Genomic DNA, 13523 nt, shown 5'->3' on the forward strand with positions numbered 1-13523 from the left:
CATCCACGCTGCTCCAACTCATCCGCTGAGAGGGAGCACCAGCACCTCCATGCCTGACCACTGGGACTCTGGGTCTGAGTGTGTGTGAGCATGTGTTTTGGAGTGTGTGTGAGCCTCTCGGGGGACCAAGCGGAGTAAAGCAGAGTAATCACCCCAGCAGAGGGCGAGGGGGGGGAAACATGGGCTGGAGTGCTGGACTGGACTCATTCAACCTCTGCTTCACTGATGGTTTCTCTGCTCGTGCATCCAGCGTTCACTGCCATTGTTTCTGTATTTACAGGCTTTCACTCATGATCATTTGTAGGGCTGCAACAGCATCACAAGTTTTCATGATTGATTAAACAGCTGATTATTTTATTAATGTAATAAAAGGTCCAGCAGAGAAGGATGCTCAGTTAACGATCACTGAAAACAAAGCAGCATATCCTCACAATTCAGAAGGGGCAACTATTGCATGAAAAATATATTTTACAACCAAATGAATGAGGGATCAGGAGCAATATAATCTTTTCTTAATTTTTGCATTAACTCTTACACATACATTTCTCTTATTTGACTATAGTTCATCATAATGTCCTTCAGGATTAATGAAGTTCTATGTCATCTCTTTTACTCTCAGCTCTGCAGACAGAGAGCAACACATCACTACTGTCCACACTGCTTGTGATTTTCCCGGGATATGTTGAGGCGACTCAGTTCATAAGAGTTTCATCAGCAGGTTATAGGCTCATTATTATTGTGTAAACAAATTCAGCAAATGACAGACAGTGAAATGTCCCCTGTGACTGATGTACTATTATACACTGTATATAAGCAGGATTTTACTGTTGTAGCTGCATTTAGGCAGGAACTCTTTTATAAACAGTAGGTAATCAGATATCTGCAGATGAGGGACACAGATTTTGGTGTTGGAAGTATTCTGGTTTCTGTTTGTAGTCCAAGTTGTATTGACCAATCACGTTTAAGGGGCCTTTGGTTTCATGCAGGAATACAGTCGGTGGGCAGAGAAGAGTAAGGCTTTGCCAGGATATATACTTTTTGCTAGCTTAACCAAGAGCCCTTTAATATTGGCCTTCACCCCCAGAGGCCAAATTCAGCGACTTTTTCTGAATCTTTGCTTTTGCCTAAAATATTGAATGTTCCAACCTCTGAGTTATTTAAATTAAACCATGTACGACGTTCTGAAACGTCCGACACATGAGCTCATACACGCTGCTTCATTGTAAAGTCTGAAGTCAGTTTCATTTTATTAGCTAATCAAACAGATTTATGAGTGTGTGAGAGAAAAATCAAGCGGAGTGGGAAAAACAAGATACCTCTGAAATGTGGAAGAAAATAAGTGTAAAGTAGAATATAATGACAATACTTAAGGAAAGCCTTTCTTCACTTGCGTTAGCCAAGGGAGCGTAAATTTCAGAATTACATATTTTCATACGAGAGTAAAGCCTGGCTACCGTCTGACAGGAAAATGATTTCTGTGATCATGTTCCATCCTGTCTCTTCTCCTTCTCATCTCTGTCAAGAGGAGAAATACAGGAAAGTCCTTAAAAGGCAGAAAACTGAACTGCAACTTCAAATTCTCAATATCTAACAAACAAACGTGACATTCTTATATTATTACTGTTCGTTATTTCTTTAACAGATCAAATGATTTGTGGAGCTAAAGGTGTTTCAGAGCGCCGCACACTCCCAGGTCAGCAACACCTTCACAGTCCAAGCTCCGGAGAGTTTTAATCTTTTGTTCCTCACAAGTTTGGCCGTTTGTGTCAATTCACGTTGGTTAAACTCAACACACGGACATTCGTCCTTTAAGACATGTCAGAAAACTAAACGCCTCTGTGTCTTAGTTCATGACATCATCAGGAGGCCTCACTGCCCCATTACTTTCCCCTCCTCCTCCATGAACTGTGTCTGGATAAACTTTCCTGCTGCTTCCAGCTCCTTGAGGCTGACCAGTGCCCAGTGGGATGAGCTGTTGGCTCGGATCAGTACCAGGAATTCTCTGATGGACACTGGATGTGGAGCGTCTGTCCATCTGTCTCCTCTGAGTGGCAGTTTCACTCAGTCTAGCATATCCTGAGCTGTTGAAATCTGGCTTACTGTAGTGGTAAAAACAAATCAATTGAAGTGTGGTTTAACTGCAATACATGAAACAAGGATGCCAAAATAACCACATCACAATCTCAATTTGAATTAAGTTAAATGGTTCTTTCAGGGTTTATGTAATACAATGGCAGCAAACTATTTTCAACTGTTTGTTCTTTCAAAGGAGCTCTGATTGATGATGTCAGGATAATCTGGCTTTCATGATACAGTGTGATGTGACTTTCTCTTCGTATACGCTAGTGCCATGTTCTAATTAGAAATGTTGTTTAAATTTGTGGTATCAAACGCTCATTTGTCCTGCAGCAGAGCGCTATTCAAGTACCCATAAATAAGTGTTTCCTGTAGAAGCTGAACGTTACGAAGGACTCGGCGTGGATAACGATCTGCATGGACAGAAGCCAATAAGGCTGAAGTGTGTTAGCCAGCCTCTTCCTCCTTCAGTTAAAAAAAACCCACTCAGCGGGAGTTTGAAATGTTACAACACAGGTTGCTGCATGCTCGCTGAAGTGTCAGTGTGTGTGTGTGTAAGTGTCAGTGTGTGGCTGCTTGTCTCTCACTCTCTCTTAAGACACAATTGACAGATATATGGAATGAGTACATACTTTGAAAAATAGGCCTCACAAACACAGTGACAGTTTGTGTGATAAATATTTGGATGAGCAGACTTTAAACTTTCCTCACGTCGGGGGGACAACAGCGAGGAGAGGGCGGAACTAAGAGTCAGCAAGTGTGAGATGCTAACTTGTTAGCTAGGAATTTTATGTTTTGTCATTATTGAGACAGATACAGGCATATAAGTGACTAATAATGTGAGACATAAGCACTGGCCCGGTGGCCCGACGGTATGTTTTTCACCCACTGGGTCAGTAAGATCCACAAGCCCACAGTGTAAACAATATAGTAGCCCTCCTGAGATTCACACTCCCGATGGACGGGACTAATTATGACTACTGCTGTCAACAACACGTTACATGCTACTCGCTGCACTCGCGACAGAGCAGCTGTCATTTTAGAACATGCTAATTGACGTTAGCAAGCTACCGTGGACTAGTATAAACACACACGTTTTCGTTTTTCAGACCGTTACGTGAGGCGGTAAGTGTGTGTATTCCCGTTATCAGCGGCACCTCGTCCCTTTGCACGTTAGCGCTGTGGCTACATAAACAGACCGTTCACGGAGCGGACATGGTGCGGTCTGTTTAAAGGCTACAGGAAGTAGGAGACGGTACGATTTGGTCAGAAATGGTAGGTACAGCTTATAAGTAACGCAACTGCAGCTTTTACTACTTATTCATGCGAGTGTCAGAGTTGCTGAACCAAGAGTGGTAAAAGAAGCCTCTTTATACCCATATGCTTATTTTGGTCTATTTTTTTATGTTTATAATAGTTCCACAATGGACTGAACACATATTCAGTAATAAGAACCCTTACATAAGGAGAAACTGAATTTTACGTTGAAAAATTCCGAAATAACAAATTATCTCAGGGCCAGTGGTTTTAAGGGCAGTGAATTTGGAAAGTTACTGGTCGGGGTGCCGTGGAAAATTTTGCTCAGTGTCATCGTCTGACATTGATCTCAGGGGAACTTAAGGACTGTGAAACCATGGGGAACATTGAAGGAAAGTAGAATAGAAATAGAAAGTGAGCATGTGTCTTGGTGGTAATGAGACTCTCTTTATAAACTTAAAGACATACAAAAAGATTTTAGAAAATAAACAATCAGATAATAATAAAAGATCAGAGGCAAAACTAATCGCTGACATAATATTTAGCACATTCTGAAAACTTTTGTTGGTAATTTAAAGGTTTTATGTGAAGAATGAAATTTGCACTTTCAATATATAAACTCACAAGCGTCCCCCTCTCACAGTTTGTTTTGTCTGAAGTCCAGTCCAGGATTAGTGGAGGTTTGGGATCAATGAATAGCACCCCCTCAGTCCCCTTAACTTCCTCCCCCACCTTTGGGAGTGGAGCTTATCCAGCACCTATCTGGTTGGTGGAGGCCTCTGTGGCAGCTAGACGAATGCCTAACTCACCCCCACTCCCACATACACAGTCCCACCCCCACCCCCAGGCCCTGCACCCAGCATCAGGCTTAAGTCCAACCTGCTGCGCCCACAACAACAAAAAAGTTTAATTAAACACTTGGCGAGGGAGGCAGGGTGGGTGGAGAGGGGGGGTTTTGTAGGATGGGAGGGGGGCGTTAAGGAGGGACCGACCTCCTCACTTCAGCGCCTTCAACAAGCAACATGCAAATGTGTAAAGAAGTGAGTCACAGCTCCACAGCCTCACATTCCTCAGTGACAGGCGGCTGCTTTCATTAAAGCTGCCACACAAAAGAGAAAAAGACGACAGGACGACGCGTCTCAGCCGGCCGGCCTCACAGAGAGCAGAGCCAAGGATGCTGACTGTCCCCTTTACTGTAAAGCCCCTCTCACACCTGCACCGCACTCCTGAAGATTTCCACACATTGTCCGGGTGAGCTGCATGTGTGAACGCAAACGGCTGAATTTTTTTACCCGGGCTTCTTGCTGACTTTTTTCCTGCAGCCTCCAAGTAAAATGTCCGCAAGAAGTCGGGGTGAGCCGATGTGTGAACGCAGCAGGCAATAGTCAGGAACACTCACCGCAGGCGAGTGGGAGGGGTGATGACGTTTATGTCATGTGACCATTGCAAAGGCAGACAAGTGGCACATAACAGGATGATTATGATTAAAAACATCTGAGGTTGAAGAAGAAGGATCATTTACAAGACGACAGCAAAGATGTCTGCAGACTGGAGAGATGAGGAGATTTGGGAGCTTCTGGCAGTTACAGTTGACAGTCAACAGTGTCAACCGGTGAGCAGTTTATAATCATGCAGCGCAGTGAAGACACCGAGCTGTGTGTGTCACTCATGCTCTGGTTAATAGTGTCGCAATCGCTCACGTATTTCCATGCACAACCTTTATAAAGAATAAAATACGTCTCCAAAAGCTGTGAATGAGCTGAGCAGGAGGTGATCCATGCATAGTTTATCATGAGCCCGGGGAGGAGACAGACGTCAGACAATAATGTCGCAATCTGTTCGTATTTCTGCGCACAGTATAAACATCGTCTCCACATGCTGTCATATGTCCATAAGTTGTGTAGTTCATATATTTCACTGATGAACACAGAGCTGTAGAGCAGCATCAGGCTTCATGATCAAACACAGTTTCACATCACGTCATGGGATGTAAAGCCAGGGTTGCCAGGTCTGCGGTTTTCTAGTGGAGTTGGGCTACTTTTGAAGAGACCGGAGAGCAGACCGTTCCATTTGTGCCGTTCCGATTAGCACTTCGGTGCGATCGTATTCCTTTCAGAAGCTCTGTAATGCAGCCGTGCTGTGTCTTTAGGAGTAGTGGGCTGCGGCCGGCAAGTCGAATTTTCCCCCGCCCCCCCATATTTCTGGTGGCTAGGCGGCCAGGTAGGTGGTTCCCAGATTGCCAGTGCGAGCCTGGCTGGCTGTCTTATCTAATCATGAACAACTGTGACAACAATAGAAATTTTCGAAGAGATTGACCCAGCTGTGATAGTGTAGACTTACAGAAATGCCTGTAATATGAAGAATACTGAGATTACTTACCATCTAGTGACTAGTGAAAGCAAAACAAGGCAAAAAATGTCCATAACGAATGGATGTAAGATTAAGACTTGGATACACTGCTCAGTCTTGCTTGCAGTTTTACCTAGTGGCCACCGGCGGTATTGCAGCTAAACAAACCTTACCAAAATAATTAGCAGACACATGTAAACTCCCTGACATCACGCTCTGCACAAGGTCTTGTACTCTTCCTTGTAGAAAATGTTGATCTGTTGAGATGTCATATTGGTTTCACTTTTCTCAGGCCTCAGCGTAATGACTCATCACAAGTCAACCTTTCTAGGCCGAGCAGAAACATGTGGTCGAGGGCAGCAGCAAAAGAAAGACTGTGCATATTAAATCGGCCACATAACTAAGACGTAAAACCCAAAGCTATGATATTTTTTGGCATTCTGATTGGACTGAATCTTTGGTCCAGTGTCCCTGTCATAATAATGCATCCATAATCAAACCACAGAGTCAGACTGAAAGAGTTATAATAAAACGTGTTTCCTGTTGTTTTCCTCCCTCTACACTCCCCTTTATACCCTCCTTCTCTGAGTCCTCAGGTCATAAAGAACAACATTATTGTACAGTTTATGGAGGTGAATACCAGCCAAACTCTGTGTGTGGGCAGAGGTGATTTATTGTGGGGAACCACACACAGACAACACAGCAGAACTTCACAGAAACACCAGAGTCCACCTTGGAAACAAACAAACAACCTAAATATATGTGAGACCTTTAAAAATGTTTTAGCTTTATATGTTTTATTATATCAGCATTTGAAACCAGATAGATCAGACCAGATCCTTCTCAACAGCACAATAAAATACCAAAACTAATCACTTCACAACTTGCATGACAGATTAACTGTTGCTGTATTCCCTTCAGAGCAGGTGGAAAGATAAATCCAGCTTCATCCAGCGTGCAGACAAACCGTGACAGGGGGTCACCATCTCTGCACACGAGTACTGTCCGGATTATCAGACAACCAGCCAATCTGTCCCTCTGAGTCTCATCCAGGGCAGCATACAGAGCAGAGAGTAAATAAACATGCTGACAAGTACACAATACACCAACAAGCAATTATAAACCTCACGCCTCACAGCTAACAGGATGTTAACACTCTTTCTTCACACCTGCTCTGTATGCTAACACAGAGAGAACAGGAACAGGTTCACAGATTAACAAAAATCTACACTGTGTTGAACTGTTGCATCCTCTCATTGGTGTGACGTGCTTCAAATAGATGAAGAATGTGGATGAGCTTCTGAAGGGTCATCTAAGTTTAACTTTAAATTTCTATGACGTAGCTTAACTCAACACAGTGCAACACAAAGTCACATAATAAGCATCCATCTTCATTTTTGTACTCATAGTTAACATTACCGTATTTTAACAAAGGTCATGACTTTCCCTGAAATAAACCAAATAGTTTCTGTGCAAGAACATCAATAAACATTGATCAATGTGAAGACTAATCAGAAAATCGGACTTAAAACACTGACACACAATACAAAGCTACAGCCAGTCTGACCGTCTACAACCACATAGGTTGCTTGTTTCTAACTTTTAATTTGGGGTACATGTCAGCTCAGTCTGTAGGGGCCTGGAAACTGGAGGGTGGCCGGTTCAAGTCCCAATACGGACCAAGCTTGCAATAGCTGGAGGGGTACCAGTTCCTTTTGTGGGCACTGTCCAGGTGCCCTTGAGCAAGGCACCAAATCCCGGGGCGCATGTCCATGTGCAGCCACTCTGGTCACTCTGATTCCATTAATGCACGTCTATAGGGTCCTGTCCGTGCATGTGTATTTCCGGCCTTTGTGTGTGTGGCATGTTTGTCAAAACAGAGTGAAGACATTGAATTTCCCCCGGGGATTGATAAAGTATGCCTCCTTCTTGTTCTTAATAAACTTCTGAATAAGTTCCCCGAATAAGGACGAGCGTGTGAAACATGTGGTTAAAAGGGTTAAGTCATCAAAACTACCTGGCTGAATTAAAACACTTATGCGACTTATATTAGTGCAGATGGCAATGAGATATATATATAACAATAAACTTTATTTGCAAACGCAGATAATCCAGTGACCTCCCATCATCAGACTCACCTTCACTCAAGGCACTGAGTAAATCGAAGGCCTGATTTACTTTCATGCATCTCTTCCTCTTATCCATGTTGAATTGGAGCTTATGACTTGATGAGCAACTGTATGACACACAGTAGTAGAAAAAAACACGTTGCCATAGCAACATACAATGTATCAATATAGAGCCGCGAAAATGACGGCGTTCTATATATGGGTAAATTTGACCCGCTGGCAGTTATAGGTATAAATAGCCCTTTTTTATATCTGGCTTTTTGTTGACCTTTTTTCACAATAGGGGGCGCTACCAAACACAACACAACAAGACTGGGGGTAAAGTTACATACAATCAAAAGACAGCTGGGGGTAAATTTTACCTGTTGGATGTGTTCATTCATAACCATGAAGGCACACACTGTAGTTTATTACACCGTCCTGCTGCTACAGCACCAAATGTGGATCAATTGTCTGCTGCAAATAGTTGCTAACAAATACACTTCTTCATGTTTAAGGAACAATCTGTAAATAAAAATAGGCTGTGTTAGAAATCACATACACTACATACAACATAGTGCATATTGCGTTCGGCGGTGTTATGGAGCATGCTATGCCAGGCACCAGTTTCCAGTTTTGGAAAGCGTAAGTAAACAATAGCCGGCCAAAATCAAACCGCCGCTTCTTTAGCTATAGCGCCCCCTTCTGCTCAAATGCTGCTGCCACCCGCCATTTCAGCTGCCGTTGTGACGTTCCAGCGCTTTGCACTGTGGGATACAGTAGGCGAGCTAGACTGGTCCGATGCATACTGCAGATTTTTCCGAATCAGTACGACATCCGGGTATTTTTGGCATACTGTCAATTTTTGTATGCATGCTACATACTACATTTTGGCCAAATCAGTACTGCTAGTATAGCATGCGCTTTCTAACACCATTATAGTGTCCAGCTCTTTTAGGAAATAACTATGCCTAAAATTAAACAGTTTTTCCAAATTTGGACATGCACATGAACCTTTTGAAATAAAATGTCTATGTTGAGTAGGTTTAGAGTCACAGATAAGAGCAGCAAAGGTTAGTGGACTAACACTTGCTGGATTTGGTCTTTTAATGGAATTTGTTAAATTATGACAAACATGGAACAATATCTGAAAACAATATCTGGTTTGTTTTAACATTGCTTTAACATAAGGAACGATCTGGACCTCAATAATAGAAATGTTCACCTTCTGTTAAACTGTGTAATCTCTGAGTTGAACAATGCACTTGCTCCTCTGTCTGTTCAGGTCTCTTCCGGCACAAAGCAGTAAAAGAGGAAACTCTGTTGGTGGTATTTTACAAGCAGTGAGAAAAGCTGCAGCTGTCTGCTAATGGGCAGTGAATGCTAATTCTGCTATTGAATGCTTATAGAGGTTATAACAATCCATCATTGCCCACTGAGGTGCATCTATTAACACTCTGACCACAACAGTGCTGCAGTCAGAATAACATGAAAACCTTCTATTATGAGGATATTAAGGAATGTGAGACACATGCAGGATTACAGCTCCTGGAAACAAAGCTAAAAAGGCTTAAGAGCAAAGTGGTGATACATCCTGTTCTGTTCTTACTTCTAGAAAAATCTCATCTAGTGTTTCCCACCTTCCTTTGAGAGAGGAGGCAGGAGGCTGTTTATTATTTATGGGGCTCCTTATAAAGTTCCAGACAGGAGATTTGCTGTGGGTACTCCATCTCATCCTCGCTCGCTCCCCCGCGCGCAGAGAGAGAGAGAGAGAGAGATTTCCCTCCCCTGCACATCTTAACATCCAGTCCTGTCTGGCCCTCCACAACAATGGCATCTCAAAAGAGCTCCAATTGCCTTGTGACCCTTAACTTCACCCCTCACTCCCCTTTTTTAAAACTCTGCCAACAAAGAATGCTGCTGGAGCTCGGATGGAGAGGCTTTTAATCTCCTTTTAACAGCCAATCCACCATTACTCACCTCCATGTTCACATGTCACAGCCCAGCTTTCCACTTATCCAAAGCTAAGTGTTTGTTTTGATGCATTTGAAAAGTTGCCAGCACCTGAGCACAAAAGAAAAATAGAGAAGGAAAAGTGAAATATCACGAGTGAGGTAGTAAATAAAAGTGCAATAAACCGCCCTCATGGGGTTTTTCCAATGATGAAACTATATGCTGCAAAAACAGTGATGTGTTGTTTTTTTGGGAGGGGGGGTGTTTGTTAAAATGGTTATACTATGAATACTGATGAGCATGTAGTTGGAACAACCACAGACGGCATGTATTTGGTTTCGAACGATGCAGAAGTTAAACCTGCATTCTTTCTGTTAGCCATCAGGGGGCGACTCCGCTGGTTGCAAAAACTGTATGAACATAGACTGTATAAAAAGATGGCCGACAGGAAAGCTCCCCAATGCATCTCTATCACCCCCTGCTGACTGGCTGCAGTATAGCTCATAAAGCCCACCTCCTCCATGTTAACAGATGGGACATGAGTCAAACTATAAAATCAAAACACACGTCAAATACATTTTTGTCAAACATGGTTTCTGTCATTATATTTAGTTCTTATCATGCTGATTTATGTCCAAGTGCTCATTTTTCTAATAAGTTTACTTTTAATGAGTTATTTGATGCTGTAAAAAGGGGGTGTGGCCTTATGACTGACAGCTCTGTTGACCAATTGGGCTCCTGCAGCGAGTAGCAGAGTAGAGGAGGAACGGCGAGAGGAGACGTAACTAACACCAACACTACAGTCATTGAACTTTCCATAAGCGCGAATATCTGCTTCAGACCGACACAAGAAGCTGCTCTGCTGCAGACTGAGCCCACCCGAGGGCTCCAACATGGCAAGGCCACCTGAGGGCTCCAACACGGCAAGGACACAAGGTAAAGGTGTGTTTTGGGTAGAGGAAGGGGCGGGACGCCAATACTGCGGCTCCATCAGCCGATATCTACTGCACACACTCTGGATACAGATGAGCAAGATGGCAGGGCCCGCTCCAGGGGTAATTTGAGTTCATTTTTGTGTAAGAGGAGGTTGAGACGCGCCGTCCATCTTTATATACGGTCATTGATTGGAAAATGAGCCTCCTTCTGAGGTGATTATTACATTCACTACTGTATTAAACATTTTCCTGATGAGGTTGTAGTCTCACTTTCAATATGTCTTCAGTACAGCATTTTGTATGTATGCCCCATTCAGAGTGAAAATGACGCTAAAGCAGGGTAAGCTGTTTAGGACACCCTGTGCTCCCCACGCTCCTAAAGTCTGTACGGATTTTAAGGATTTGAAACATTTGAAAATACTCTAAGAAATGACATTAGGAAAAAATAGCACCAGCACGATGTAATAAGTAAAGGTTTGCTGTTCACCTGCTGCACTGGGAATTAGTGTGGGTAGTGGGAGTCCCAGTAAGAGGATTCAGGCCTGCACCTTACAGAGCAGCAGCACCAGATACATGACCAAATCCCCAAGGTTTCTCACTGTTGTTGGCTGACTGAGCCTTACCAAATCTCTGCACTAACTTCACTAATTGCTCCGGCTGTCTCTAATACCTGATTAGCACAATGAAGTGATTTACACGCCAACTGGGGTCTTTTCTGGCTACCTGTTTGTAAGGGTCTTTGTTCTCTTCTGCCTTTTATTATGACTTCAATCTGCTCCTTTGTTTTACAATAAACAGATAGGCGGATGTAAAGTTCAACATGAGCGTGTGCAGTTCAGAAAAACAGCAGACCCTGCTTCTAAGGATATTTTCTCTGTATGCATAAAGAGATTGTCAGGCCTCAGTCTGTCGTCCTGTCCTCTGGCCTCCTGTCTTCTCTAATCTTGATGAGGGGCTAATAAGCCAGAAAGACAGAGGCTCCCAGCAGTGGCTCCCCGTGGGCCCCCGCGACCTTCCAAAGCATCCCCTGTTAACCCTTCATCACCCAAACCTGGTCTGAAGTATGCACGCTCAAATGCTCCAGTAATGAAAGGGATTTGAACAAAGCTGCGAGGGACCAAAGCAAACTTCCTCCACTGATATTTGGAAGGTAAATAAAAGAGTCAAACATGGCATTCCTTTTAGCTTTGGAGATTGTGTCTGTCTGTCAGCTTAGCTCGGACATTACTGAGAGGAATTCACAGCAGGGGACGACGAGGCAGACAGACATGTTTTTCTTGCTGCAGCATTTTACTGTATTATAACGTCTGCGTGTGGGGGAAGTTGTTTTATACCTGTCATACGCAGAGATGGGAACTAACAAGGTAGAAAAACTTTGTTACTTTACTAAAGTAGAGTTTGTGTTATGTTATGTTATCTTATCTTACCTTATCTTAACCTACTGTATAGTGATACATGTGATTGGGGGGGGGCAGATTTGAAACAGCAGCTTACCAGAAGATTACGGGAAATACTCATATTTCCTTTGCATTCCATGATCACGAGCCATTTTTGACTGAATCTTTCTCTGTCTCTTTTTTTCTTCATATTTTGACGAGTGTGTTATTCAGTGATTCGTTTCTGACAGAATCCTTTAACCTACTGTCAGGAGTTTTAACTGGTTATACAACAGCCATAATTTATTACTGGTACCTCTTTAGGACCCACAAAAGCAAGGCAGACAATCAGCCAGAAAACCACCTATTTCTGTTCAGTTCTCTTTAACTCCTGTCACTGCAGTGAGCAGGTCGGATCCTGACAAAACAAACACTGACTGAACAGCCTTTGGTTTACATTTATCCTGGCAAAGAACATTATTAAACTATCATCTTCATATTACACTAAAATACATATCCATAAATTAAAACAATGCACCCTGTGAACAGCTGAGTTCAAAAAGGAAATAGTGTTAAAAAGAAGTTTAAATAGAAAATGGACTGGAGCAATTTTCTCGTCTTCTACACACTCAAAGCACATTCACACGTATTCACCCTGTCACACACACATTCACACATTGATGGCTGTGCCTAAGGGAGCATTTTGGGGTTCAGTGTTTTGCCCACGGATACTTCAACATGTAGACTGCAGGAGGCAGGGATCAAACCATAAACCGAACAATTAGAAGGTGACACACTCGACCTCTGAGCCCCAGTCGCTTTCCTGCTTCCAAAATAAATGCACGCACTAGATCGAGATTTTTTACAATGCCCCTTTTTGTCCACAGGGGGGTGCCAAACCGACATAAAGTTCCTCACGGCAGCTTTAATGATTTGTTTGACAAAATACTATGTGTGACATTAAATCACAAAGTTCAATTACACTCTTGAAATGACTCGAAATTCACCTTCATCAACCATTTCAAACAGCTTTTCTTAAACACAACCTTGTAGAACAAAAACATTTTGTTTGTAGAACGTAGAACATCACTTTGAATCAGGATTCAGAGTGTAGACAGGGTCAGACTAATGTTTCAAAGTTTTAAAATGGACACAAGACACAAAAGGACACAGAAGAGATTCTGCTTGCAAACAGTAAACTTATGATTAAAGATAAACTGTTAAAAATAACATTTGCACAGCCTCTGAAAGAAATCTGTGACAGTATTGATGTGAAAGAAATCTCACTTACGTCATGGAAAATTTACTATTAAGTAAAACATTCTACAATAAATATTAAAGGGATGTTATACAGATTAAAGCAGCAATTCAGTTAACTGATATTACTGTGTTTGTAGCAAATTATATTTTAGTAAACACATAAAAACTTTCTTCCTGTTAAAACTGAAACCTTCTGACTGTGACTGCAT

The sequence above is a fragment of the Semicossyphus pulcher genome, unplaced genomic scaffold, assembly GCF_022749685.1.
Source record: "Semicossyphus pulcher isolate SPU_LCO1_2020_fin unplaced genomic scaffold, fSemPul1.0.p SCAF_6, whole genome shotgun sequence".
In the NCBI taxonomy this organism is placed as follows: Eukaryota; Metazoa; Chordata; class Actinopteri; order Labriformes; family Labridae; genus Semicossyphus; species Semicossyphus pulcher.